General features: G+C 50.6%; 1 protein-coding gene across 2 annotated transcripts in view; it reads left to right on the top strand.

The window, feature by feature from the left end:
* The window catches only part of Pparg (peroxisome proliferator-activated receptor gamma), an 86,901-nt gene that overhangs the window by 16,917 nt on the left and 43,661 nt on the right, over positions 1–26,323 (top strand). The window contains exon 1 of one of the 2 annotated variants that reach the window (XM_013010378.1): positions 15,956–16,029. The exons of the other annotated variant lie outside the window; for it this stretch is intronic. The gene's annotated coding sequence lies outside the window, so the exon portion shown is untranslated. Of the gene's footprint in view, positions 1–15,955; positions 16,030–26,323 lie in introns of those variants that run through there. 2 annotated transcript variants of the gene reach the window in all.

Below are 26,323 nucleotides of genomic sequence, written 5' to 3'. Positions count from 1 at the left end.
CCTCCTCCTCCTCCTCCTCCTCCTCTTCCTCCTCATGTGTTTTGCTCAAGGCTAGCACTCTATCACTTACTTCTGGTTTTCTGGTAGTTCATTGGAGATATGACTCTCACGGACTTTCCTGCCTGGGCTGGCATTGATCCCCAGTCCTCAGCTCTCAGCCTCCTGAGTAGCTGGGATTCCAGGGTGAGCCACCAGCACCTGGCTTGCTATGAGAAGCGTTTTAGCTGGAATTCCTCCCCGGCAGCGGGGCAGGTCAGGGTGTCCTCTGCACGGCGGTTTCATCAGGAGACATAGTCTGGGGTCACTGACATCATGCGGATGGCAGTTTCTCAAAATGACTAGCATGACAGATATTCACCAGGACACAGGTGAGAGCCACGTGAAACGCTGGGCCTAAACCTGGTGTGATCCACCTGAGTCAGAACACTGTGCCGGGCTGCCCGTGGTAGTAATACCAACGCCAATCTTTTTTTTTCTTTTTTTTTTTGTGCTCCTGGTGCTTGAACTTGGGGCCCGGGCTCTGAGTTTTGCTTCTTTTGCTCAAGATTAGTGCGCTAGCCCTTGAGCCTCAGCTCTACTTACAGCTTTTTTCTTTCTTTCTTTCTTTTTTTGGTGGCTAATTGGAAATAAGACTCTTACGGACTTTCCTGCCCAGGCTGGCTTCAAACCGTGATCCTCAGATCTCAGCCTCCTGAGTAGCTAGGATTACAGACATGAGCAGTCTGGGGATAAGAGACTGTTTAAACAGTGTGTGTGTGTGTGTGTGTGTGTGTGTGTGTGTTGCTCACATTATTTCTGTGTGAACGCTGCACGTTGAACCCAGGGCTTCGCAGACACACTAACCAAGCCACACCCCAGGCCCCAAGCTGTTTCTATTCACCTTCGCAAAGACCCTACTTTCCAGATGGGGAAACTGAGGCTGGCCTAGCTCACCGAACACGGCAACTCAACACTGGGATTCAAGCTTAGATGTGTCTCTTTCAGAGCCATGGGTCTTGGTGCTAGTCTTTGTCCATCGCTGGAAGCGAAGACGGGAGTCTTCTTACTGTACCCGCTGGCTGGGCCACTGGTGTGTTCACACTCCCCTTCCCGGCCCTGCCAGGCCCACATGCCCTCTGCGTCTCTGCGGGCATTCATTCTGCCACCTCTCAGTGCCTGGGCCATCAGGCCTGTGGCCGCTGTGGCTCTGAAGGGAGCCTCACCCTCCGGGGACCCCTCAGCGCGGCTGTCCACACAGCCCGCCCCAGCTCCCCAAACCGGCCCTCCTGATGGTCCTGGAGACCGGGGTGGCCTCCCGGGCTGTCCCTAGGCCTCGGCCCTCAGCCCTCCACTAGCTGCTGGAGTCGGCCGGTTCTCCTCCCAATCATGAGTCATTGCTTCACTGTTCACCTCTTTGTAGTTTGTTTCTTCAGCGAGATTACAGATTCCTTCGGGGCAGCCTTCTGCAGCCCTGGCTTTCCCACACTGTCTTGTAAATAGCCAAGAGTTTGGGTTTGGTTTTCTTTTGAGACCTGGGTCTGATCAGCCCAAACTGCTTTCCAATCCTGGGCATGGGCAGACACTCCTGAGCCGCAGGTACCTTGGCCGCCATCTGGCCTTTAAAAAACAACAACAACAACAAAAAAAAAACCCACGAATATCTGTTGGTTGGAGTTGCTTTTTTCTGAGTGCTGATTTTCCTTCCTGGTCCAGTGATATGGGTCAGATTGCGCAGTGCCCTTGACCATGAGCCTTCAGTCAGTGGAAATCACTTCTGCATTTCCTAAGAGAAAAGCCACAGTGCAGGCAAGTGCTGCGAGGACTCTGCTGGCTCGTGGGGGTGTCTCTGATTCTGTTATAATTGGGTGCCCCACCGCCCTGTCCCAGAACTTCCCAGCAAACCCTCTGAGCTCCAGGTCTTTGGTCTGTTTACCTCCGGTCCCACCATTTGGCTCTCCACAGTTGACTGTTTTTGTTTGCTCTAAGTTTAGTTCAAATTATTTTCTTCCTCAGTTTATTCTCAAACCTGAGTCCTCTTCCCCTGCCTCTTCCCTACTCTCTCTTTCTCCCTCCCTCTACCCCCATTTCTTTCTTTCTTCTTTCTCTCTCCCTTCCTTCCTTCTCTTTCTTTCTTCTTTTTTCTTTCTTTCTTTCTTTCTCTCTCTCTCTTTCCTTTCTCTCTCTCTTTCTTTCCTTTCTTTCTCTCCTTCCTTCCTTCCTTCCTTTCTCTCTCTCTCTCTCTTTCTTTCTTCCTTTCTTTCGTCAGTCTTGCTATGTCCCCCAGACTGGCTTCAAACTCTCAGTCCTTCTACCTCAGCCTCCCGAGTGCTGGGATTACAGGCATGCACTTTCATGCCCAGGTTCATAAATCTTAGTCTTATGAATGATCTCAGATTAAAATGGTGCAAGCTGCCATTGGACTAGCCAAACCTGATGGATTCTGACGTGAAAATGCATGGGCTCATTGGACAACAAAGGTGGTTAGAATAGAATTACTGTTAGTTTGCTTTCAAGGTAGTTTAATCCGTTTATTTGACATTTCAGATTGTCATTAGAAATTGGACATTGAGCTGGTTTTATTTATTATTTTGTTCTGCAGTCATTGCGCCAGATTGAATCATTTCGCTAGCTGAGGCTTTACGGTTCAAATTTGCCGAGTGCTAGGATTATTTCCGGAATTCAGCCATCCCAGGGTTGCGCCCGTGTTGATGTTTCAGTGGATGGAGGTCGTCACACCAGCCTTGTTTTACTGTCTCTGTGCTGTGTTGGTCTTTTTTTTTTTTTACATTGTGGTAAGGATCATTATTTCACCTGGCGTTTGGAGAGCGAGCCCTGTGTGGTCCTGTGTCTCCCCTCTGGGAAACCTCGGGATGCATGGATTGACTATTGTTATTTCTGTGGAAAGATATTGAAATGAGATTTGTAATCCGAAAGGGCCTGGCTTACTTTCTTCACCACATCTGGTGGCTCGGAGGCGGCCACATGCAATCGCTACTGCGGGAGCCCGGGGCAAAACCTGTGCAATGCTCCCCACCCCCTCCTCTTCACCACCGCCCCGCGTGACCCGCCCCCCCAAACAGCAGAGGAAGAGAGAAGGAGGGAGAAATCTCAGCCCCACACGGCTCAACACAGAGTTCTAAAGAAAAAACCCAGGGGTTGGGTAGAGGAAGGCCTGTGTTCATGAGCTAACCCTCCTGGGTGGAAGGCAGTACGCAAAAACAAACAAGCAAGCAAGGTGACTTGGCCTCGTTGGCAGCTGCCAGTTCCAAGAGCCTGCAGCCCCCGCCCGCCCGTTCCCAGCCTTGCTTCATCCGAGGCGCACTGACCTCTTTTGCCCGGGACCGGCGCCTGCCCCAGCCTTGAGCTGTTCCAGCCCCGCCGTTCCCCTGCCCTGGTCTCACCTTTTAAAAGTGTCCCAGACTTGAAGCGACAAAGCCTGTGGCTCCTTTCATCCCTTCAGCTCAGTGAGGGTGAGAAACCATGAGATTCATTTACAGTGAAGGGTTGGGGGAGACGGGAGACGCTGATCAAGGTGCGTGGTACTTGTAATCGGACATGTTGAGTTGAATCCCCTCCCTGCAACTACTCGAAGGTAATACTGAAACAAAGAAAAATCAGTGAATGTTTTTAAAAAGTATAAAAGGGTCTGTTTGGGTTTAGGGGGTTGAGATGGTGAGGAACCCCGGGGACTTGCTCATCAGAGCCCTCGGTGATGGAGCGGCCGGACGTGCGGCGCAGGCCTGCGACCCCAGCTTCCTCACAAGGCGGGGGCAGCGAGAGCCAGTTGCTTGAGCCTTGAAGTTTGTAGAATAATGAATTGATGCTAAGATGCAGGTTGAGCTGGAAATTGTTTTGTGAAGCCAGCCTGGCTATCTGAGGATGCTGGGGATTCCGGAGGAGCTCAGAGCGGTTCAGAACGACAGCGAGGCTGAAGCGCGCGTGCAGCCTCCCGCGCTGAGCACAGCCCGGCTGGTCCCCTCTGCGCTGGTGATGGCCAGCGTCCCTGGGACTTCCCGAGACCCGCTGCCCGGCAGGAGGCGGGCCTCCTCTGGACAGGGTCTCCGTCCCAGAGCCTCCAGACGGACCCATCATAGCGTTTCAAAATACTTAGTTGTTGTACAGGATCTTGTTTTCTTTACAGTGGTTTTGGGTGACTATGAGAACAATAGCTGTTATTGCAAAGTCTATCCAAACATAGAGAGCAAAAGAGGGTTACTTACAACCCCACTGCCCAGAAATAGCTAGCATGGAGGTGGTCTGGTGCTCTCCAACACACACACACACACACACACACACACACACACATTTTCTTTACTTGTTTCATCTTTTTTCACTGTGATGGACCCTAGGGTCTTGCACATGCTAGGCAAAGACTCTACCACTCAGCTGCCTTGTAGGCCTGTGTGTGTGTGTGTGTGTGTGTGTGTGTGTGTGTGTGTGTAAAATGATCACAATAAGCCTACACAGAGTCTAGACTGCTTCTATTTAGGGCCAAGCATGGATAATAATGAGCCCTCAGCAGTGAAGTGTCAGAGACCATCAAATCTATTCTGGTCCCCGTCTGCTGGAAGATTGGGCTCTAGAGCAGAGCTGCTATGACTCACCCCAGACCCCATCCGAGGGTCGGCCTGACCACGTGGGGACCACACAGGGGCCGGGGCCTGGCTGTCTCCACTGTACCACTTTGCTCTTTGTCAGGAAAGCCTTTCCTTCCACCCCAGACAGTTGTGACTCCTACCCCTAAATGAGAGGTTTGGGGTGTCATTACCACACACTCATCAATGGAAAAGTCTGATTTAGAAAACAGAGGTTCTGCATCTCCATTTTAGCAGAAGTCTTATTGAAAATTGGCAAAGGCCCAGTGCGGTTGTCAGCAATGAATGAGCGCAGCCGAGATGTTCTTAGTCCCGACTCTGCGCGGACCCTGCCGCTCAGCCCTGTCGCTCACCGGCTGTGTGCTTCCCCTGCCTCACCACGGTCTGAATTCACAGAATGAGACGGTAGAGCGTCCTCCGAGCCAGGTTTAGCAATTTTCCTATAGCTTTATCTCACTGTTCCTTGATTAAACTGCACCTTCGAGGAGGAATTTTTACAGTTCCCAATACGCACATACTTTTTATTGTAATGTGACTTAAATGTGTGTGCCAATTAGCTGTAAATTTGTGGCTGTGATTGCAGCTCTTATCAATCGACAGAGCTAAGAGACATGCAGGAGTAATGTCTAAGAGCTTGGCCATGCATGTTAGAAGGGTGGATATAGACGTCGCTGCTCGTGCATGCTCCTCAGGGCCTCTGCCAGCCCCGGGCAGCCACGCATCCCCCGGCATGGCCCTCGGCGCCCTCCAGCCAGCTATTCACACGGGAATCATCACTGCTGTCCTCCTGCTTCCCAGACAGGGGAAAAGCCGGAGCTGGCCCCCGAGAGATCATCCGCAGGGGTGAACCGTCCAGATTACTGAAAAAGTCCTAGTGTGTCATCAGCATGAAAGCAAGATTGAAAACACAGAATAGAGGTGCGATGTCAGAAATATAGAAGTGGGAACTCTGTCAGACATCCGTGTCCCCGAGTGCCTGGATAGCAAGGCGAACCGGACGACTGGACAGTGGTGAAATGGACTACTGGACACTCTAAAAGCCTGCGTGTGCCCTGTGCCTGGCAGGGGGGAGAGTGGACCCGTGGCCAAGCAGTAGCAAGGGGCTGTCCGGGCAGTGGGGGGCCTCACTGGGCCGTGAAAAGGTCGCAGAGCTCAAGTCCTGTTGCCTAAAGTTCACCAAATTGTCTGCTGGAAGTATGCACTAGTCCCTGGGAAAGCTACTTAGGAAAAGCTGTAGGATTTCCCAAGAGTATTTATGTATTCCTTGCTTAACTCTGGATGGAGGAAAACCATTGTTTTGTTGGAACCAGAGAAGAAATCTAGTCATTCATGTGTCATGGAGTAGCTTTGACGTTGTAGTCGCTCAGAGAAGGCTGTGTACCAGCCACTTAACCTTTGTGCCTCAGTTTGCCCAGGTAGAAACAAAGATGGAGGGGGGTTATAGTGTTCTGGAGACTTTCTTGCACAACTGGAAAAATCTTACCCTAACTCGGCCATTTTCTGTGCACCCCGCTCTCTCCTTGCCCACCTCCCATTCTCCCCAGTTCTCCTCAGGCCCCCTTTATCCCTGCCTGCCTTGTGGCTTTCCCCATTCACCCCAGCCACCACAACTTCCTGACCTTCCTGTACAGGTGTTTTAGGTGCATAGCTCTCGCCATGTTGGTGTGGAAGTTCCCAGCCATCTCCCGAGGCCTCTCCTCCTCTGAGCCTCCTTGGAGGGCCTCCCACGGGTAGCAACATGCTCCCGCCGGCAGTACATGGCCAAACAATGGAGCAGACAATGGTACCTCCTCTGATTGCACGAGCCAGGGCCTGGTCATTGTTCCCTCTCCTGCCTGAGGAAGGGGTTGAGCTCTCTGGCTCCCCGTAAAGATTCTGGCTCCCAACTAACAAACAATGAAGCAATCTGGCCGCCTTCCCCCTCATCTCCGTGAGTAGGATCCTTGTCAGTTTGCCCGGAGTGGCTGGAGGCTGTTGGAGCTGCTCCTCCGTCTGTGTGCAACAGATAACAATGAAAACAGAATCGGGGAGGACTGGTTAGGACCCAATTTTATTTTTATTGTGGGGTCGGGTGGGGGAGGGGTTGACCTGAGCGACTCGTTTCTTGTGCATAGCACCTTCCTTCCTATTGCTGAGTACATTCTGAGTCAAGAACCGTGAGCTTCAGCCGTCCTCTGTCTGGAGTCAGGGACTCACCACAACCGGGCTGGCGTCCAGCATAGCATGGGAAGAGCGAGTTCCAGCTGGGAGTCCCCACCGGTTACAATCTGAAGACACCTGCTCGTGGAAACTCTGGGAACAAAAAAACCCCAGAAGCATCTGTTTAAGGAGTGCGGGGTGGGTCTGGAAATAAGATGAAATGAATAAGGACTGAGTAGCCAAAGATAAGCCAGGGGTGTGCACGTGTCTCGCTGTGGCTGTCACAGGAGAAAACAAAACGAAATAAAGTCCTCTCAAAACAACTGGGGGAAAGAGTCATTCAGATGGGTTTTTATCCCGTGAACATCCAGTGAAGACAGGCTTGTCCCTCACCGCCCAAGTGTGGTATGGAGATGAGCCGTGAATCTTTCTTTCCCGTCGGAATCACGTAGCCTTAGGTTGCAAAGGAAGTTCCTCCCGAAAAATGCCAGCTCATAAATGTGGGAATGCTAGAAGTAGAGGAACTTCATCTCATGAACTCAAAAATACTGATTCAGGGAAATCATGGTGCAGTTTACTAATAAATACCTTAGTAAAACGGGATATTTAGGCCAGCTCCCTTAGCTGACATTACAGGCATAAACCACCATACCTACTTTATTTGTTGAAATGGGGAGGGGGGCGGGGTGCCTAACTTTTTGTCCAGGCTAACCTTCAACACCGTACTCCCTATTTGTTCCTCCCGAGTAGATGAGATTACAGGTGTGAGCCACTGTGCCTGGTCCACAGTATTCTTCATAGTTGGCCTGTTTCCACTTACATCTAGTCCAGGATTACGAAATGTGTTTGGTTATGTGTCTTTCAAATGTTTTTAAAATCTAGCCCAAATTCCCTTCCTGGAGCCCCACTGGCCCCTTAATTTTAAAGCCTCAGCCCGATCAGGTCAACAAGTCTATATGTAGAGCCAGGACGTGCCGGTGATTTTCTTGTGGTGTCATTTGGCTCGCTTCTTCACCCCACGTTTCTTGCATACCAGGTACCACAGCTGACCCAGGCTTCAAGCTGGATGTTTCCCGAGAGACGTGGGAAGGCTTCTCCCACAGCTCGCCCAGCCGGAAGGCTCAGCATATGGCTTCTACGCGCCACTAATCTAGAGCAGGCCGGCCCCCTCTCCTGTGTGGCCTCATTTCTCTCCTGGCAACCAGAAAAGAATCCATGCGCTGTTACGTGGGCATTGGAAGCAATAGAAAGAAGAGGGAGGCATTGGGGGTGTGGTGAAGTGGTGGCCCAGCAGGCGGGAGGCCCCAAGTTCAAACCCAGCACCGCCAAAATAAAAGGCTGTTGGGGGTCAGCTGTGGAAATGTGAATAAGGCTGAGGTGGTGTTGAATGAAAGCATAATAGAAAGAGGCAGGTTATTGACTTTAAAAGGCAAAATACTGCTAGTAAACACCCCATGGCGAGCTGATTAAGAATGTAAATACTGCTAATGTGTGCACGTAGGTTATAGGGTGGTGTGGATGATACAGGTCAGGAAAATCCTGCCCGTGATTTCTTTCTACTTGATGGCCGCTCTTAAGATTTTATTAGTTGCTTTTGATCAAGGATTTCGGTTTTGATGGTAAGAAAGAGTTCATAACAGGATTTTGAGAGTCCGTTTCCATCATGCCTGAGTCTCGGGATTCCTTGTTTCGATGAGAAACATTGTGTCCGTGATGGAGCTAGAATTCAAACCCAGGTCTGACGCTTCACCATTCTGACTACAGACGCCGGCAATGCTGTGCAGCACAGCCCAACCCAGCCACCAAATGGTTCCATGGTTTCCCCCAGCAATGGCAGGGGTGGAACCAGGCCTCACGTGTGAGGCAGGTTCTCTGGCCCTGAGCTCAGCTCCCGGGCTCCACGTGGAAGCGGGGTGCAGTGGGGGCCACCATTTCCCTTCTGCTTCAGTGAATCGCCCACCATGGTTCTGAGCTTCTAAGGGACTAAGCACCGTGCACATCCAGGACACTTATTTTCGTTCTACTGTTATTAGCAGGACATGGATACTGTTTTCGGATAATGGTGACATTGTGCCAGGAACGTGGCAGCTGCGTGGATTTGCCACGGCACCCATGAGCCACGGCCAAGAGTGCTTGCGTGCTGATAGGCGTTTGTCATGAGTGGTCGTTTGACATGATTGAGTTGGGCCTGAATTCAGGCATTTATGTATTTATTGCCTTATTTTAATGAGATGGAGCCTAGGCTAGAACTTGGAACTAGGAATCACCAAACTTGATTTGCTGCTCAAACTCTGCCACTATCTGGTAATGCCATTTCTTTCCTCTGGAACCCATTTTCCTTACATGAAAAATCAGGAGTTCAAGCCAGACATTAGTGGCTCCTATCTGTCATCCTAGCTACTCAGGAGGCTGAGATCTGAGGATCATGGTTTGAAGGCAGCAGGAATGTCTGTGAGACTCTTATCTCCAAGTAACCACCAAAAAGCCCAAAGTGAACCTATAGCTCAAGTGGTAGAGTGCTTACAATCAGCAAAAAAAAAAAAAAAAAGCTCCACGTAACTGATCTTGAAAAAGTAATTGATAGCTAGGTGCCAGTGGCTCATGCCTGTAATCCTAACTACTCAGGAGGCTGAGATCTGAGTGTTGTGATTCAAAGCCTACCTGGGCAGGAAAGTCCAGGAAACTCTTATCCCCAATTAACCACAAGAAAACCAGAAGTAGTGCTGTGGCTTCAGTGGTAGAGCACTCGCCTTGAGCTGAAGAGCTCAGGGACAGCACACAGGCCCAGAGTTCAAGCCCCAGGACCAACCAAAAAAAAAAAAAAGTAATTGATAAAATCTGAAAACCGGTGCTGTTAGACCATTAGGATTTCCCATAGCACAAACCTGCACTGATAGGGTGGCTCATGGTATTTGATCACGCTAGAACCCAGTTCCTGGGCTGCTTCAGAGATGAACATGTGGAGACACGTTAGCATAGCTTAGGGAGGATGTCTCCGGTTCAAAGGTGTTCAGTTAATACTACAAAGTAGCTGGACAGGTTAGACTTTCTGAGGTATTGCAAAAGTTAACTTTGGAAGGAAAGGGGGAAGAAAAGGAAGTGTTCAGTTGTTTTTTCTGCTGGAGGCTTGCTTTTAATTTTAGGCTGTTGGCCATTGTTTTCCTATAGGAAAAAATAAAAAGCACCGTAACTGGGGACTGGAGCATGACTAGCTCAATGTGTATAACTTCCACCAACCCTTACACTCACCACAGGCCTGCTACTAAATAGCTTCATTAGAATCCAAAAGGCTCTCAGTCAGGACTTTTCGGAGGCAGAACTGGGCGTGGTGGCCCATTCCAGGGAGCCGGTCACTTGGGAGGCTGAGGCAGAAGAATCAGTTCAGGTGCCTGGTCTGTAGAGTGAGACTCCAGGCCTAAACCAAGGGTCAGGGAAGACCCTGTGTTTGTGCATGGGCGCGTGCGCGTGCGCGCACATGCACACACACACACACACACGGAATTGTTCTTCTGAGGTGGGAAGATCCCTTGAGCCATTCGAGACCTGCCTGAGCAACACAGAAGGGCTGAGGTCTTCTCTCAAAAGTGAAGTCAGTGGATGCTGGGGAGAAGAGCAGAGTGAGTGTGTTTGGTTTTGTTTATGGCAAAACTACACATATTGACAACAGGAGTTATTGGGTCTAAGTGGGGAGCCATGAGCAATTTTAATGTGAAAATTATTATTAGCTTGTTTTTCTGTTTCCTAACTTGCTTACAAGTTGTGCTTTGTAGCTCTAGATGGAATAATAAATTTAAGTAAACCTTTAAAAAATAGAATTATTAGCTGGGTACCAGTGGCTCATGCCTATAATCCTAACTACGCAAGAGGCTGAGTTCTGAGGATCACGGTTCAAAGCCAGCCTGGGCAGGAAGATCCATGAGACTCTTATCTCCAATTAACCACCAGAAAACCAGAAGTAGCGCTGTGGCTCAAGTGGTAGAGGGCTAGCCTTGACCTGAAGAGCTGAGGGACAGCACCCAGGCCCAGAGTTCAGGCCCATGACCACCATCACCACCAACAACAAAATAGAAGTGTTACATTTCAGAGAGAGGCCTTTTCCTTGTAGAGACGAGCAGATGCTCTCAGTGATCACATCCAGCCAGGCCTCTGGTTCAGTGTCCCAGACACTTTTTTTTTTCCCAGTCGTGGGGCTTGAACTCTGGGCCTGGGCGCTAACCCTCAGCTCTTCAGCTCAAGGTGAGCACACTACTGCTTGAGCCACAGCGCCGCTTCCCCCAGACCCTTTGTGCTGTGGTTCAAGTGCCCTCTGCTGCCTTTACCTAGTGGCTGTACCTCCCGAGTAACTGGAATTACAGGCATACCTCACCATGCCCTGCAAGACCTTTTAAAAAACATCACACACACACATCTACTGGAGCCACTGACTTCCAGGTGATGCATTATTTGAGTCCTTTTTGAGTCCTTGAGTCCTTTTACTTTCAATCAAGACAATGCGGTTATTTGGCATATTGATTGCATCTTAAAAAGGTGAGTTAGGTCCTGCCTTTCCAGAGGCCTCCCCCGCCCCAGCGGCCTGGGCGTCTCCCTCTGTGGGAATGTCCGAATGCGGGGTTCAGGAGTGTCTGTTCCCGGAGGCCTCCCGGGTGACTGCGGTGAAGAAACCCCAGGCTGAGGCACCCAGCGCTGGGGGGACTGGCGGCCCGGCTTCCGTGGTGCGGGGGGCCGCAGCTGTCCCCTGCAAGGCCGGGAGGAGCTTGGGACGTCTCCGGGACGTCCGGATGTTCCTTGGGAACGTGGGGTCATGTCGGAATGGGGAGAAAATGGGTGCCCTGATCACTTTACTAGACCTCTGAGTTCCTCCCGGAGCAACACACGTGACAGAAATGTGGCAAGCCTAGGGCCTCGGTGTTCAAGGAGGGGTGCTGGTCACCCCCACAGTGCATAAAGCCCAGCGACCCTCAACAGAAAGCAAGTTCCATTCAGGGCACAGAACTTATGGGGAGGTGGTCTTTGTATTTTTCTGCTTTAATTCCTGGCATCTTTTTCCTTATCTGATTGTTTTCAGAGACAAGAGTCTCCCTAGGGGGCCCAGGCCGCCTTCAAACTCTGGCCTCTCTGCCTCCTGGGTGGTGGGTTGTCCCCCTGTGTCCCCCGTGTCCCCGCGTGGGTGGGGACAGTCCCGATCCCTTCCCCTCCTTCTCACGCTGCCACTGGGCCTCGAGCTGTCATTCACCGAGTGAATTTCTGCCAGGCACCGGGAAGTCCGTGCCAACCCCTTCTGTGAGTGCTGTTCACCACGCTGCACCGGGGGCTGGGTCTAAGGAAGGGCTCATCTCACGGATGGGACACTCACTGGAGGCCTGTCATCCTAGCTACTCAGGAGGCTGAGATCTGAGGATCGAGGGTTGCAGTCAGCTGGGGCAGGAAAGTCCAGGCAACTTTCCTCTAAGTAACCACTAAAAAAGCTGGAGGTGAAGCTATGCCTCTGAGCACCAGCCTGGAGCACAAGAGCTCAGGGACAGTGTCCGGGCCCTGAGTTCAAGCCCCAGGACTGGCACCAATAAATAAATAAATAAATAAATAAAAATACTGGGCCACTGGGAACCTTAAGACCCTGGAGATGGGGACATTCTGGTCCCTGTCAGAACTGGGCGGTCTGGGGGATGGTGCACTGTCTCTGAGTATCGATTTTAAGAAAGTATTTTATTTCTGATATCAGGGCATGGTTGCTGGCCTTCAATGTTCAGTGTACTCATTGAGGATAACTCTGACGGCTGCCTAGCACATTCTCCTCCGTGCCTGTGGTCACACTTGGCACTTGCCAGGTGTTTGGTGAATGAGTCGATGGTGGGCGGATGAATGGATAAATAAAATTAATAAGGAGATGCGTAATTAGATAGAGATGAGCCTGGCGGTGATCGCTTTCCCCCATCTTATTGTTGGTATGAACACACTATTTCTTTTCTGTCTCTTTCTCTCCTCTCTTCTCTCCTTCCTTGTGCCAGTCCTGGCTTGAACTCAGGGCCTGAGCTCTGTCTCTGAGCTGTTTTGCTCAAAACTAACACTCTACTCATTGAACTGCAGCTCCACTGCTGGGGTTTTTTGTTTTGTGTTGTTTGTTGGTTTTTGGTGCTTAATTGGAGATAAAGAATTTTACAGACCTCCTGCCCAGGCTGACTTTGAACCTGTGATCCTCAGGTCTCAGCCTCCTAATTAGCAAGGCTTACAGGCAGGCATGAGCCACCAGTCCCCCCTCCCCCACCCCCCTCAGTGTGATGGGACAAAAGATTATCACTAGCAGTAATTGTGCATAAACAGTAGTTACTGTGAGCTGTTAGTAAGTGGGGTGTTTGTGTGGTGTGGCGAGGCAGGGTGGCCCTGCCCCGAGTTGTCTGATCCCGCTTCCTGCCCTGCCCTGTTTATCAAAACTGCCACCCTTGTTTATCAGCTACTTTTGAACTCTGTGAGATAAGGACACCTCCCTCTGTGCTGGGGCATCTCTATACCTGGTATCTTCCTCACCTACTACTCCACAGCCAACAAGTATTTGTTGAACAAACAAATAATATACCATGAGCAGGAAAGCCTTTCTTTCCAGCAAAAAAAAAAAAAAAGCAAGCCGGGCGCTGGTGGCTCACGCCTGTAATCCTAGCTACTCAGGAGGCTGAGATCTGAGGATCGCGGTTCAAAGCCAGCCCGGGCAGGAGAGACCCTGAGACTCCTATCTCCAATAAACCACCAGAAAACCGGAAGTGGCGCTGTAGCTCAAGTGGTAGAGCACTAGCCTTGAGCTGGAGAGCTGAGGGACAGCGCCCAGGCCCAGAGTTCAAGCCCCACGACCGACAAAAAAAAAAAAAAAGCAAAAATAGTCCAGGCCAGGGAGAGCAGGGAGAAGACAGCTGTGGTGGTAAGACAGCACATTCGCGCCGGTGGAGTAAGTTACTGTTCACTGGAAGTCCGCGCGTGAGTAACGGAAGCACGGATAGAGCCAGTAGAGGGGCAGCCGGTAATATAGCCTTGCGCAAGCTGAGAGGTGACGGATAGTAATGAAGAGAGAGAAAAAAACAGAGAGGACTGGAGCTGTGTCTCAGGTGGGAGAGCGCCATGTGTGCGGGCACACCCCCTCAACCCCAAAAAAGATGGAACCCCAAGAGAAAAAGAGATAAGAGAACAGCAGAAAATGGGCAGAGCCCAAGAATGTGTGCTGGCAGGATGGTTGGCCGCCTGGGGCCTGTGTGTCCCACGCTGTACCGGAGTCAGGTGTGGAATTGGAGAACCGAGCCCCTCGCTGGCCCCTGCACACGGGCGTGACACACGCGCACTGCGTCCTCTGTGGGGCACAAGCCACTGAGAACACTGCCCCCCCCCGCTTTGGGTGGCAGCCACGGTACAGAACGGGAGGTCGCGCGGCCATTCCTTCGCCCTGGATGCGCTGCCTGCATTTCCCCCTCGCGGCGTCCTGGGTGCCGGCTGTGTAGGAAGTGTGACCGTGGCCCTGCTCAGCCCCCCTCCCCACTCCTGATGCTGCCACGGCACGCTCTGGTGAACGCTTCCGGGCGCACACCTAGCGGTGCTCTGCACTGAGCTGCTCCCCGGCCCCCAACCATGTGGGAAGCGGGGGTCAGGGGTGAGGAGACGGGGGGGGGGTAGCCGGGGAGCACGCTGCCGCTCCCTGGGGAAGAAGGCTGACACGGGCGCGCGCCACACGCCACGGCGGCTTGGGACACGGGTTGGCGTAGCTCGAGGTGGAATGGGACTTCGGGATTGTTCGGTTCCCTGGAAAAGCAAAGTGGACTTGAGTGGAGTGACGGATTTTGAGCCGTGAGGTCCACAGAGGGTCTTGGATTCCAGCACACGCGTGGACGCCGTGTCCCGTCTGCGGCACGGCCGGGGCAGTGGCTTTGGACCCGAGCTGGGTGGCCGGGCGCGGCGGGGCAGCAGACGTCCTCTCTGGAGGGTGTGAGCTGTGCTGTTGCTAGCGTGAGTTCTGCACCCCGAGCGTTGCCGCCATCGTTCGGAACACCCAGACACTCACACTAACAGGGTTACCTTAGTAGGGGTTTCCAGGGCTGAAAAAATAGGGGTGTCGCGGCCATCTGCGTTTCATTCTGCGCCGTGGCTCCCGACGGGGCGGGCGGCCTCTCCTCGAAGCTGGTGTTAGAACAGCAGGGTTCCCGGTGGTTCCGGTTTGGGGGGGCCCAGCAGGATGTGTGCCATGGGAGGATCTGCCCCCCCACGCTGCCCTCCATGCCCTCCCCGAGAACCCACAGGCCACGGCGGCAGCACCAGGCCACGCGGCCACCAGACCGGCTCCTCCCGCATGGGCAGTTTGGCACAGGCCACGCCACTCCTCGCCAAAAAGGGCAAAGGGCTCGGGGAGAAGCCAGCGTTTTCCTGATTACAAAACCGCCCGCCGCCCGCCAGCCGCGGGACGGGCCCTTTTTTTTTTCTCTGGTAATGCATTTTTCTTCCGAGAGAGAACTCCATTTTTTTCATCCTTCATTAGCATCATAGCATTTCTTGTTTAAATCCCAAGTGTGGAAACGTGACTAAAGGTGCGATGAGGGATGGTCTAGAACAGAAACTTCAGCAGCCCTCGCTTCCCTCCCCGTCCCCAGAGCCATCTCGTATCACTACTTAATTTCTAGACCATCCAAGGGGTGAATTTAAAAACAAATCCTGGCTTACACCGTAGCAGCTGCAGGTGTACGAATACATCGTTGAAGCCCAGAGTTTTCTTCAGCTGATGTGATGGGAGGTTCAGCCAGGGAAAGACACCCAAGAAAAACCTGGGCCAGAGAAGTGTTATCTGGTGTTTCCTAAGATTGAGAATTTTCCATCCAAGAAGCAAGTGTGTTTGACGGCACCACGGCCACAGTCAAAGCCCCGCACAGCCTCTCCCCGGTACCCGAGCCGCCCCGAGCCGCCGCCGCGGCCTCCAGCGAGGCAGTGAAGCAATGTTTTCCTTGTAATACCAAGTCTTGCCAAAGCAGCGAGCGCCGTGATGACACCCCGTTTTGTCACAGCTGGCTGGGGCTCAGGCCGGTGCCAGCCAACTCCAGCCGGTCCTTTCTGAGCATATTCCCACTTCTCCCAAATATTTGGAAACGGGTGTCTTGACTCATTGGTGGATTCACAAGGGCTCTTTTTTTTTTCCTTCCACGGGATTGCTCTTTTGCAAGAAATCGACCGAACAAGTGTAAATGAGAGCAAATCCTGGTCCGTGCTGCCATGGGTGAGACTGTGGGAGGGTCTCCCGTGGACCCGGAGGGCGATCGCTTCGCTGACACCCTGCCTGTGGCCACCTCCTCTCAAGGTGACTCTTGTCCATTCTGATGCTCTGTGCGCTTGCGTGGGGCGGGGGGGGGCGGTGTGGTGGGGGCCCACTATGCTTATACACACATTCAGGACCTTCACCTCACCCATATTTCCTCTCTGGGCATGGAATCTTCCCTGGCTTTTCAGCATGAAAGGTATAACTCGGCTAGCCGAATGCTTCCGTGTATTTTTGAATACCCAAAGGAGCCATCGTGTACACCCCCATCCTCACCCCCTTCTGTCTTGTATTTTTGGTCTTTCTTGTAGAGGTTGGTTGTTTGGTTTTGTCGGTCATGGGGCCTGAACTCTGGGCCTGGGCGCTGTCCCTGAGCTCTTCAGCTCAAGGCTAGTGTTCTACCACTTGAGCCACAGCGCCACTTCCGGCTTTTTCTGCTTATGTGGTGCTGAGGAATCGAACCCAGGGCCTCATGCAGGCAAGGCAAGCGCTCTACCACTGAGCCACCTTCCCATCCCCTCTCGTAGAAGCTTTTAATCCCTCACGGTCTGGTTCTTCCTCCTAGAGCGTTCTCAGTGCTTCTCTCTCCCCTAGAGTGCAAGGACAGCTTCTGTTCCTTCTTCAGACTGCTTAGGGTCCCTTAAGCACAGCCCCTAGTGCATTGTAAAAGAATACACCGGGAAGGCCTTGGAGCATGTGTATTCCAAGCGCGTCGCTTTGGACCTGGCTAGGTTGAATGGTGCTGCATGAGTGTGTGTTCCGGTTTGTCAGGTGCAAACAGGAACCGCGATCCTCCATGTTTCACAGCCACCGCGGGACCCTGCGTTCTTCCTGCGGCCCTTCCCGCTGGAGATCTCATCCAGCACAACTTTTGCTTCATGCTCTTTCATGTTTATTCCTGTATGACTCTCTCTCTCTCTCTCTCTCCCCTCTCTCTCCCTCCCTGTCTCTCTTTCTCTCTCCCTCTCTCTCTCTCTTCAGAGATTGCATGAAAAAATAGCTTATGTTAACCTGAACAACTTTTGTTTCACCCTCTTGCTGCTAACGCAGTAAAATGAAGTCCCTTAGTGTTTGAAATGAATGGCTCTTCACCTTCTCATTTTCCCAGCAGACTGAAGTTTTGAGTTTTCTTTTCAAAACTAAAGGAAGCGTGTGTCTCTAGGCACCGCAGTTTTTTGTGATGGTTTTGTGTGTGTGTGCGTGGAGCAGGGGGTGAGACCCGGGACCAGGTTGGTGCCAGGCAGGTGCCAAAGCACCGAGCTCACTCTATGTATGTTTCCAGTCTCTGGGCTTCTTAACTTGGAGACTCACTGCACTCTAGGCTGTAAGTGCTGGCCTTCTGCTTTCCTTTAAGCCATCAAAATGAATCTTTCTTTAGTTATTGCTTTGAGCTGGCCTTGGGGAGAATGTCCCGGCTATACTGTAAAACAGCTCTTGAGTCAAAATTTGTTTTGTCTCTTTGAAAAGAACATGCCTCAAATGCAACACAGCAGATATTTTAGGTTAACTGGGGGGCAAACACTGCTGACAGTCAGGGTGGGGTGTATGACTCAAGCTCGTTTTAATTCTACACCAATCTTCTCCTTTTATGAGAAGAAATTCCCCTCGGTGTAATATTTTCGCGCCAAGCCAAGAACCTGGACCACCTTCTTTCTCTTACATGGTACAACATAGGATTCTTTGTCAAGTATTGTGGTGCATGCTTGTAATCTCAGATACTTGGGGAGGTTGAGGTGAGAGGATCACTTGTGTCCAGACATTTGGAGCCAGGCCAGGCAGCATGGTGAGAGCATATCTCTTTAAATATATAGATTAGCAGCCACTACGTTGCACGTTTTTAATAATAATTTGACTCTTGTCTTGCGTGTGCTTTGGCTCCCTCTCACTCATAAACGATGGGGTTTGTTGTTGTCAGGATTTTGCATTTCTAAAGGCTAGGAACCCATGTTTCTTATGTCTGTTGTAGATGACCACTAAGTGTTTGCTCCCCTCCTGCCCAAACACACAGAGAAACTGGAGGACGCTGAGGTCTTAATGATTACCGTTAGCTCTCCAAGGCCAGCCCAGATGAAATGCTGGTGGAGTCTTGTACCGGGCCTGCTTGGGGGTTTGGGTTCGAGAACTCCCACCCTCTTCCCCAGTTGGAGTTAGCCTCCCAGGTGTCCAGCCCAGCATCCTGTCTGTGAGGCCAGCTGCCCTCCGCTCCCCCCCCCTCGCCTGGCCACTCTTCTCCCCAGCCCCATCGATCCTGAGGCCCCCTTTTCTTTTGTCCATCAAGAGCTCTGTGAGCAACCCAAGCAGCCCTGTCCATGCTGGCTGTGAACCACGTCCACAGGCAGCGCTGGCTCGATGGAGGGGCGCCCCCGGCCTGGGCACACGCAGTACCAGACGCGGCCCTGTGTGCATTCTGTACTGTTCCGCTCTTGCAGCACACGCTGGGAGATGACGACACTCTAGCCCTCTGGAGTCTGTTGAGCAATGGGCAGTGGGCCTTGGAGACACACCGAGGGCTGCCATCCACGCCGACGTGGGAGCCCTCCCGAGACAGCCCCATGACCCGCGTGATGGAAGGCTCACCACTCGCTCTCCTGGGGGGCGGAGGGGGCTGGGAGGCAAGGCAGCCCTGTGCTCAGAAGCCCGTGTGCACCCTTCCGGATGCTTTCAGTGAGCCAGCTTTGCCCACGAACCTGCCCCAGGAGCGTGTGCGTGCGTGATTCCTCACGGGTGCTGGGCATGCTCGTGTGTATGCACAAACACCACAGATCGTGGGGGTTCGCTGTGTGTGTGTGTTCCTTGGTGCCGGGGAAGTTTCTTCTTGTCTCCACTCAGCAGGACTGCTCACGCTGCTAGTCTAGCTGTCATCCTCACTTGAAAATGGACTGCAGAGTTTGTCCAGCGCGTGCACACCTCCTTGTCTGCCCGCGAGGCTGCGTCCTCACAGATCAGACGCCGTTGGGTGGAACTTCGGTTCCATCAACTTGCCCCAAGTTGCTTTTCTGTTCTTTCAATGCAGTTTGGCCCATGTGCTTTATTTGGAGGAACAGAAATCACACGTCACCCGTAACCATGGCCCTGTGGCTCTGACAACCCGGAATTCAGATCTCGTGGCTCTCTGCGTACACCGTGTTTTAGACCCACGTGATGTATAGTTGAGCAGGAGTTTGCCAGCACCAGGTGGACATTCCAGTCCATGCTGATTGGCACTGGTGGCTGCCACTGGGAGTCAGCTGTGAGACCCACCAGGGAACTGCCCCTCCTTATCTTGCCTGGGCTTGCCGTGTGGCCTCCTAGCTGACGGTCAGGACCCGAAACTCCCTCCCACCCAGGAAACTCTGACCATAGTCACCTCCCCGAAATCCCTCTGTGCCCATCTTCCGATATTCGCTGAGCACCTGTTTGCCAGTCACGATGGCCATCACCTCCGCTCGGCAGAACTGGTTCCAGTCAGACGTATTTCGCCTCACCGCCCACAAACCCCAGGAATTGCCTGGCTCTATGCAGACACATCTCATTGCCCAAGAACAAGCCGCAGGCCCTCCTGCCATCCAGCGTCCTGCCCGGGACGGCTCCTCCTCTTCTCTACACCTTCGGCTCCTCGCTGTCATCCCAGGCGGCACCCCGCGCACGCTGCTCCGCCACCAACACCCGTCTGAAAACCTGCTGCGACTCTGTCACCTTTTCTATCCTCCCGGCTTCTGCCACCCTGAGCCAAGCCGCCATCTCTGGCATGAAGTCCAGGCCCCTAATGGGCTTCTCTGCATCTGCCCTTGGTCTCCCCTCAGGGCTTATGGGCTGTCCCACACGCCAAGCCCTCGGTGGCTGCCCCGTGTTTTTTCTGTCCTGTGCCCCCGCCCCGCCCCCTCACCCTGCATCCCAGACGCACCCCTCGCCCCTGAGCCTCGATGTCTCTCCTGCTCTTCTCCTCTTCCTCTGATGTCCTCTCCCCGCGTACACCTTCAGCCCCTCAGATCTTTGCTCTGATCTGAAGTCCCCTGAGAACCACCCTGTTGATTCTCTCTCTTCCTTCTGAAGCGTGGCCCGAGTGCTCCTGTGCCCCGTCGGCTCTTGATTGGTGGAGTAAAGAACGCTGATATATACAGCTCTCCGCTGGGGGCCCGAGGGGGCCGGGTGCCTGGCAGCTGGTGATTCTGTCCACTCACACTGTAAAATGCAAGCGAGCGCCTCTAACCTTCCCATGAACGCTGCACACAATATCTAGAGCTTGCCTGATGGAGACACGTTGCTCATCATAGTTCCAGAAGAAAGAAACCAGCTTCCAACGACTGGTCTTGGCCACGAGCCGGCGACTCACCTAAACAACCACACAGGAATGGCGGGACCCCTTCGTTTCATTTAGCTGCTGCTCCAGGAGAAAGCAAAATCTGGTTGCATTATTGCTTTTGATATTTTCCTTCACATCAGGCAAGTACATGTGCAGCATGAGGCAGTGGACGCCCTGGCACTGGGGTCCTCCACTTCAACTCAACCTCCCCTCCGCGGTGCAAGGCAAGTCCCAGGCCTGCTGTGCACGTTGTCCCTCAAGTTCTGTTCCTCTGCTTCTTTCCTGGTGTTTTTGAAATAGGATCTGGCCAGGTAACCCAAGATGGCCTCAAACACTCGATCCTCCTGCTTTAGTCTCCCCCATACAGGGATTAAGACATGTGCTACGGCACCTGGCCCGTGCAAGTTTTCTTAGTGGATTAAAAGATGATGCAAATGAATGTTAAAAGAGTCAGCGTGCCAGGGGAGGGCCAGGTCAACCTAAAGCATCTGGGCCATTTCCAAAGAAACCTATTACCAGGGATAAAACCACATCTCTAGCCACAATTATTGACCTGAGAGAATCCAGTCTAACTCATCAGTTAAGTCCGATAGCAGCTTTGATGGTATGCATTTCGTTATGACTTATCGGCAAGGTCAGGTAACACGGGCATGCTGGGTGGTAGGGACAGGCACTTGATGTTTGATCTTTGCCAAAGAGCTGAGAAGCTGTGTGAGTGTGTGTGTGTGTGTGTGTGTGTGTACATTTTCCTTCGAATACCATCAGTAGCAATCAGTCCCAATCACCCCTCTGGCTCCACATAATTCATATCCCATCTCTACCAGAAAGTTACCTCCGATTATTTCAGAGCACACCCTCCTCTCCCTCTCCCAGCTTGCAGAGCACAGTTTGCCTCTGTCATCAGTTTGCTCTCAGTTCTTCCCTTCACCTTGTGCATCTTTAACCTTGGCAAACGCCTCAAGGTCGTTTCTTTCTTTGCAGCCTGGAGAGCACCTTGCATGGGGTGTTGGGTGATTGATTATCTTGACCTGAGATGGTTTGGGTTTTATGTTACTAATTGAACATTCACTGAGCTTAAGATCTTGGCAAAGAACAATGCCAACTAAAACTAAAACACGGAAAGGTTTTGGGGGGGGAACCAAATCTGTTGTGAAATAGAATAGTAACTTTCCTAAAGAGAAAAATTTATATAACGATATGAAGCAAAAATTAATTAATTAGCATAAACTTAATAGTTTGAATGGACTAAACCCATCAACTTTCTTTCTTGTTAAATGGAGTATCTCAAAACTCAACTGGTCCTGGCATAGTAATTTCCTGAACATGAGACTCCAATAGTTTTGGGGGGAGAAACATTTCCTGCACTGTTTAAAAGCATGGTATTCTCAAAACTGGTCTTCCTTCCTTAAAGCCAAGACTACCAGTTCTCAACAAGAAGGTAACTTTACTCAGTCCTCTCGAAGGATACAACGAATCTTTATCACTTATATATTATCTAGAGCACCCTGGCGAGGTATATGTTTAACAATAATCCTGCAAGGAAGCGAGTAAGAAAAAGAGTTTGTACGTTAAGACTAATTTCATGATTGTTTTATAACTTCCAATTGAGTATTTCTTAAAGCAGTGTCCTAAAATTCTTGAGCAATCCTCCTTCACACACTGAAAGAGTTGCTGGTTTCTTTGGTTGATCTGCAGGTTTTATGCCATCATTCCCCAACCCCAGGACTCTTGTGCAACATTCTTGTTTACCCTTTTTATTGAAGTATAACATACTTAAAGAAAAGTATCTAAAATACCCTTACAAACATTCCTGTGCAAGCTCAGTGCTGTGGCTCACACCTATAATCCTAGATACTCATGAGACAGAGATCAGGAAGATTACAGTTCAGGCAAGCCTAGGCAAGTGTTCCCAAGACCCTATCTCAACCAATTTAAAGAAAAACTGACATGGTGATAGCAGCTGTCATGCAAGCCACATCGAAAACATAGATAGGAGGATCATGGTCCAGACTTGTTCGGACATAAATTTGAGATTCTACTTAAAAACTAACAAATGTGAAAAAACTGGGGGTGGTATGGCTTGAGTGGTAGAACACCTACGTAGCCAAGTACAAGGCCCTGAGTTCAAACCCCAGCACTGTGAACAACAGCTACAGAACATGCTTGTGTTGTTAGCACCTAGAGAAGCAGAACAGCATGTGTGTTCTACAAGCACCAACAAGACAGAAGTAGTCCAACAACTCTACATGCATGATCTATAAATCTATCTATAGAGACAGATAATCTCCTGTTGAAGATGCTTTGCCTGAGGTTGATGTCTATTTTTCTTTTTTTTTGGGGGGGGGGTCTGGTCGTGAGGCCTGAACTCTGGGCCTGGGCGCTGTCCCTCAGCTCTTCAGCTCAAGGCTAGCGCTCTACCACTTGAGCCACAGCACCACTTCCGGCTTTTTTCTTTTTGCTTATGTGGTGCTGAGGAATCGAACCCAGGGCCTCAGGCATGCAAGGCAAGCGCTCTTCCACTGAGCCATCTTCCCAGCCCCATGTCTATTTTTCTTTAAAAGCTTCCTGACTCTGTATTTTGAGTCCGTGTGGGCCTGGTTTGGGCGTGTGCTTGAAGGGGGAGGTCGGGTCATTCCCATGGGAATCTCCCAGTCCCCACTCTGTTTCCTGAAGAACCGCCCTTTCTCAACTGCCCTGCAGTTGCAGCTCCTGCCCCCAGCCAGGCAACCGTGCATGTGTGGGGTCGATTCTGGACTTGCTTTTCTGTTGCACTGATCTCTCTTTCTATCTTTGTACCAATTAACATATTGTATGAATTACAGCAGCTTTGTGATTGGCTTCCGTAGCTGATGTGTGGGACCTCCAGTGTGTTCTTAAATTCTGCCTTGGCTGTTCTTAGCTCTGGGATCTTTCATATAAATTGTAGACTCAGCATGTCTGTTTCCACACAGATGTACTGGAAGTTTGGGTAGGAATTGTTCTTTTCTTTTTTTTTTTGGCTAGTCCTAGGGCTTGAACTCAGGGCCTGGGTGCTGTCCCTGAGCAACTTTTTTGCTCAAGGCTAGCGCTCTACCAATTGAGCCACAACTGTACTTTTGGCTTTTTCTGTGATTAATTGAAGAGTCTCACAGACATTCCTGCCTGGACTGGCTTCAAACTGTGATCCTCAGATCTCAGCCTCCTGAGCAGCTAGGATTACAGGCGTGAGCCACTGGCACCTGGCTAGAATTGTTCTCTCTGGGAAAGCCCAGTGAAGAGTCACAGACTGGCATTGTTCAGTCTCTATCAACATGGGCTAACCTTTCCTTTATTTAGCTAGTCTTTAATTTTTTTTTTTTTTTTTTTTTGGTTTTTTATTAAGGTTTTTTCTTCCTTTTTTTTTTGGTTTTTTTCCCTCTAGCTATTTGACATTTTCAATACGATTACAAAAAATAATTCTTAATTTTCTATTTGTTGCTGACGTATAGGAATAGAGCTTGTTCTCAGACAGAGACCTTGTGTCTGGCAACTCTACTAAGTTCTCTTAATAACCATACAGGGGTGTTGTCGATGTTTTAGACATATACTCACATCCTGTCATCCATGAGTGCTGTTAGTTTTACTCCCCCTTTTCCAGCCCTGTGTGCCTGTGTCCCTTGACACGTGATGGAAGCAGAGCTCTGGTGCAAGGTTGGAGAGAGGGAATGGCGGCTGGTTATCTTTCTCGCATCCGTGCTGACCCTCAGAAAGAAAACTTCAACTAGTTCAAATATTGTTTGTTTGTGGATGTTCTTTTCCTTTTCCTTTTTTCTTTAGAATTTTTTTTGTCTTGTCCTTCCCAACGGTCAAATTAACCCCCCGCCCCCCAGTACTGGAGTTTAAACTCAGGGCTCTACGCGTATTAAGCAAGTACTCTACCACTGGAGTCATGCTTTGGTTTAGGTTTTTGTTTCAGTTTTAGACTTTTGTCCCAGAGGCCAGCCTCGGGCTAGAATCCTCCTCCTCTGCCCCTTGCATAGCTGGGATGACATGTAGTCACAAGCCCTGCTTGCTGATTGAGATGAGGGTCTCGATAACTTTCTGCTCCTGCTAGCCTCAAACCATAATAATCCTCCCAACTTCAGCCTCCCAAGTAGCTGGGATTACAGGATTCCCACATCTGGTTTGTTAGTGGCTAATCTTTATTAGATTAATAAAATCCCCTGTCTTTCCTAGTAAAGAGTTCTTTAAAATCACAAATGAATGTTGAACTCTTATCAAGCGATTTTACGCAGCATGTGTTTCATAATACTCAAGAAGAAGACAGAATACAGAACATCCGTCACTTGAATTGTGATGTATTTTAAGGTCCTGGCTAATAGAGCCAGTGGAAGTCTGCAAATCCGCCCCATCACCACGAGTGAATTGGCTGCATCTGTTTTGACACTTTGGCTCTGTTTGTTTGGTCTGACACCATTGCCTTCTTGGGAAGGGTTCCTGGAGCAGTGAGCAAAACATAAAAGAGCCCAGATCATCGCCGCCTTTTGTCAGACTAAGCAGCTCGAGTAGGACAATGGCTTTCCCTGCAGATAATACGCGCTAATAGAGCAGCTCTGGTTGTGAATGTTTCTTCCAGCAGGTTGGGCTAGTTGGAGGTGGGCAGGAAGAAAGCGGGTCGGTGGCTCCCTCCTTTCTGAAAATTACACCTTCCCCCTGATAATTCCTCCACGTTTTCCCCCATCTCCATCCCCCGATCTCTGCAAAGCCAGACCCAGATGTGCAGGTGAAGCTGGACGAGGGAGACAGACCAGTTTCTTTTTCTCCTCTGAACACTCCCCTTCTTCTTCTTCCTTTGTCCGCCATCCCCCCCCCTCCTTGCCACACCCTCCTCCTTCCTCCTTGATGTCTAAGAGCAGTGTTTTGGCTCACAGGAAAGTGGAGGCCATGCTCCAAAGATTTCCCATCATCCTCCTCTCACCCACCCCCAGCCATCACCGGCCGGCAGCCAGGGCAGTAGATGGAGCTCCATCACTAATTGCTTGCTTTAAGAGCAGTTGTTTGGTCCTTGTTCGTTCTTACTGATGCTTGCATAGATGATGATGATGTCATTAGCAAGGATTTCTTATTTCATCCTTCCTACTCCACATGCCTTTCCTTTCCTGCTCTTTTACGTTAGCTGGAACATCCTGCCTATTTCTAGTCTTGGCAGAAAAACTTGACTTTCTGATCATTCGTGCAATGGTAACTCTGCAGTGCTGTGTCTTCTCATTTTCTGAGTGTTTTTGGTTTGGTTTGGGCGGAGGTCTCTGTGGTTTTGTCGTTTGTAGAGGAGACATTAAGACAAGATCTCGTGCCAGGCCAGCCTGGAGCTCACAATCCTCTTGCTCTAGCCTCCCAAGTGTGGGTGACAGGTGTGAACTCGCACGCCTGACTCACTGAGCATCCTAAATAATCAATGGATGTTAGATTCTTCTTTTTGTGTAGGATTCCCTTTGTTTTCTTCTTCAGTGTATTGATGTGATGGATTATTTGACTTCGAGATATCAAACTAGCTTTGCATACCTAGGAAAAATCTAGCTGTTTTTTGGTCATGGTGTAGAATTATTTTTATGTATTACTGTCTTCAGTTTGTTAATATGTTGTTGAGCACTTTGTGTCTATAAAAGGTGTATCATGAGAGATTTTTTTTTCACGTAATGTCTTTGTCTTGTTTCGGTGTTAGAATAGCATTGGTGTCATAGAATGGGAAATTATTCTAGTTACTTCTATCTTCCAAATGAGATAATGGAAGAATTGTTTTAAAAAACATTCTTCCTTTAACGGTTGGGTATCCTTGACCTGTCAGTGCATCTTTGCCTGGTGCCTCCTATTTTATAAGGTTATTAATTACTGACTCAATTTCTTTAATAGATGCAGACTGGTTCAGATTGTTTAGGGTGTGCGTGGCAGGGGTTCACTTTAGCAGTTTGTCTTTCAAGGAACAGATCCATTTTGTCTAGGCCGTTGTATTTCTGGGCATAGAATTGCTGATACTGTCCCTTTATTATCTTCACGTATGTGGGTGTGCGTGCCACGTGTGTGCTAAGGAGTTAACGC

This window comes from Dipodomys ordii, unplaced genomic scaffold (genome assembly GCF_000151885.1).
Source record: "Dipodomys ordii isolate 6190 unplaced genomic scaffold, Dord_2.0 Scaffold12, whole genome shotgun sequence".
NCBI classification, from domain to species: Eukaryota; Metazoa; Chordata; class Mammalia; order Rodentia; family Heteromyidae; genus Dipodomys; species Dipodomys ordii.
This window is presented reverse-complemented; position numbering and strand designations above follow the sequence as displayed.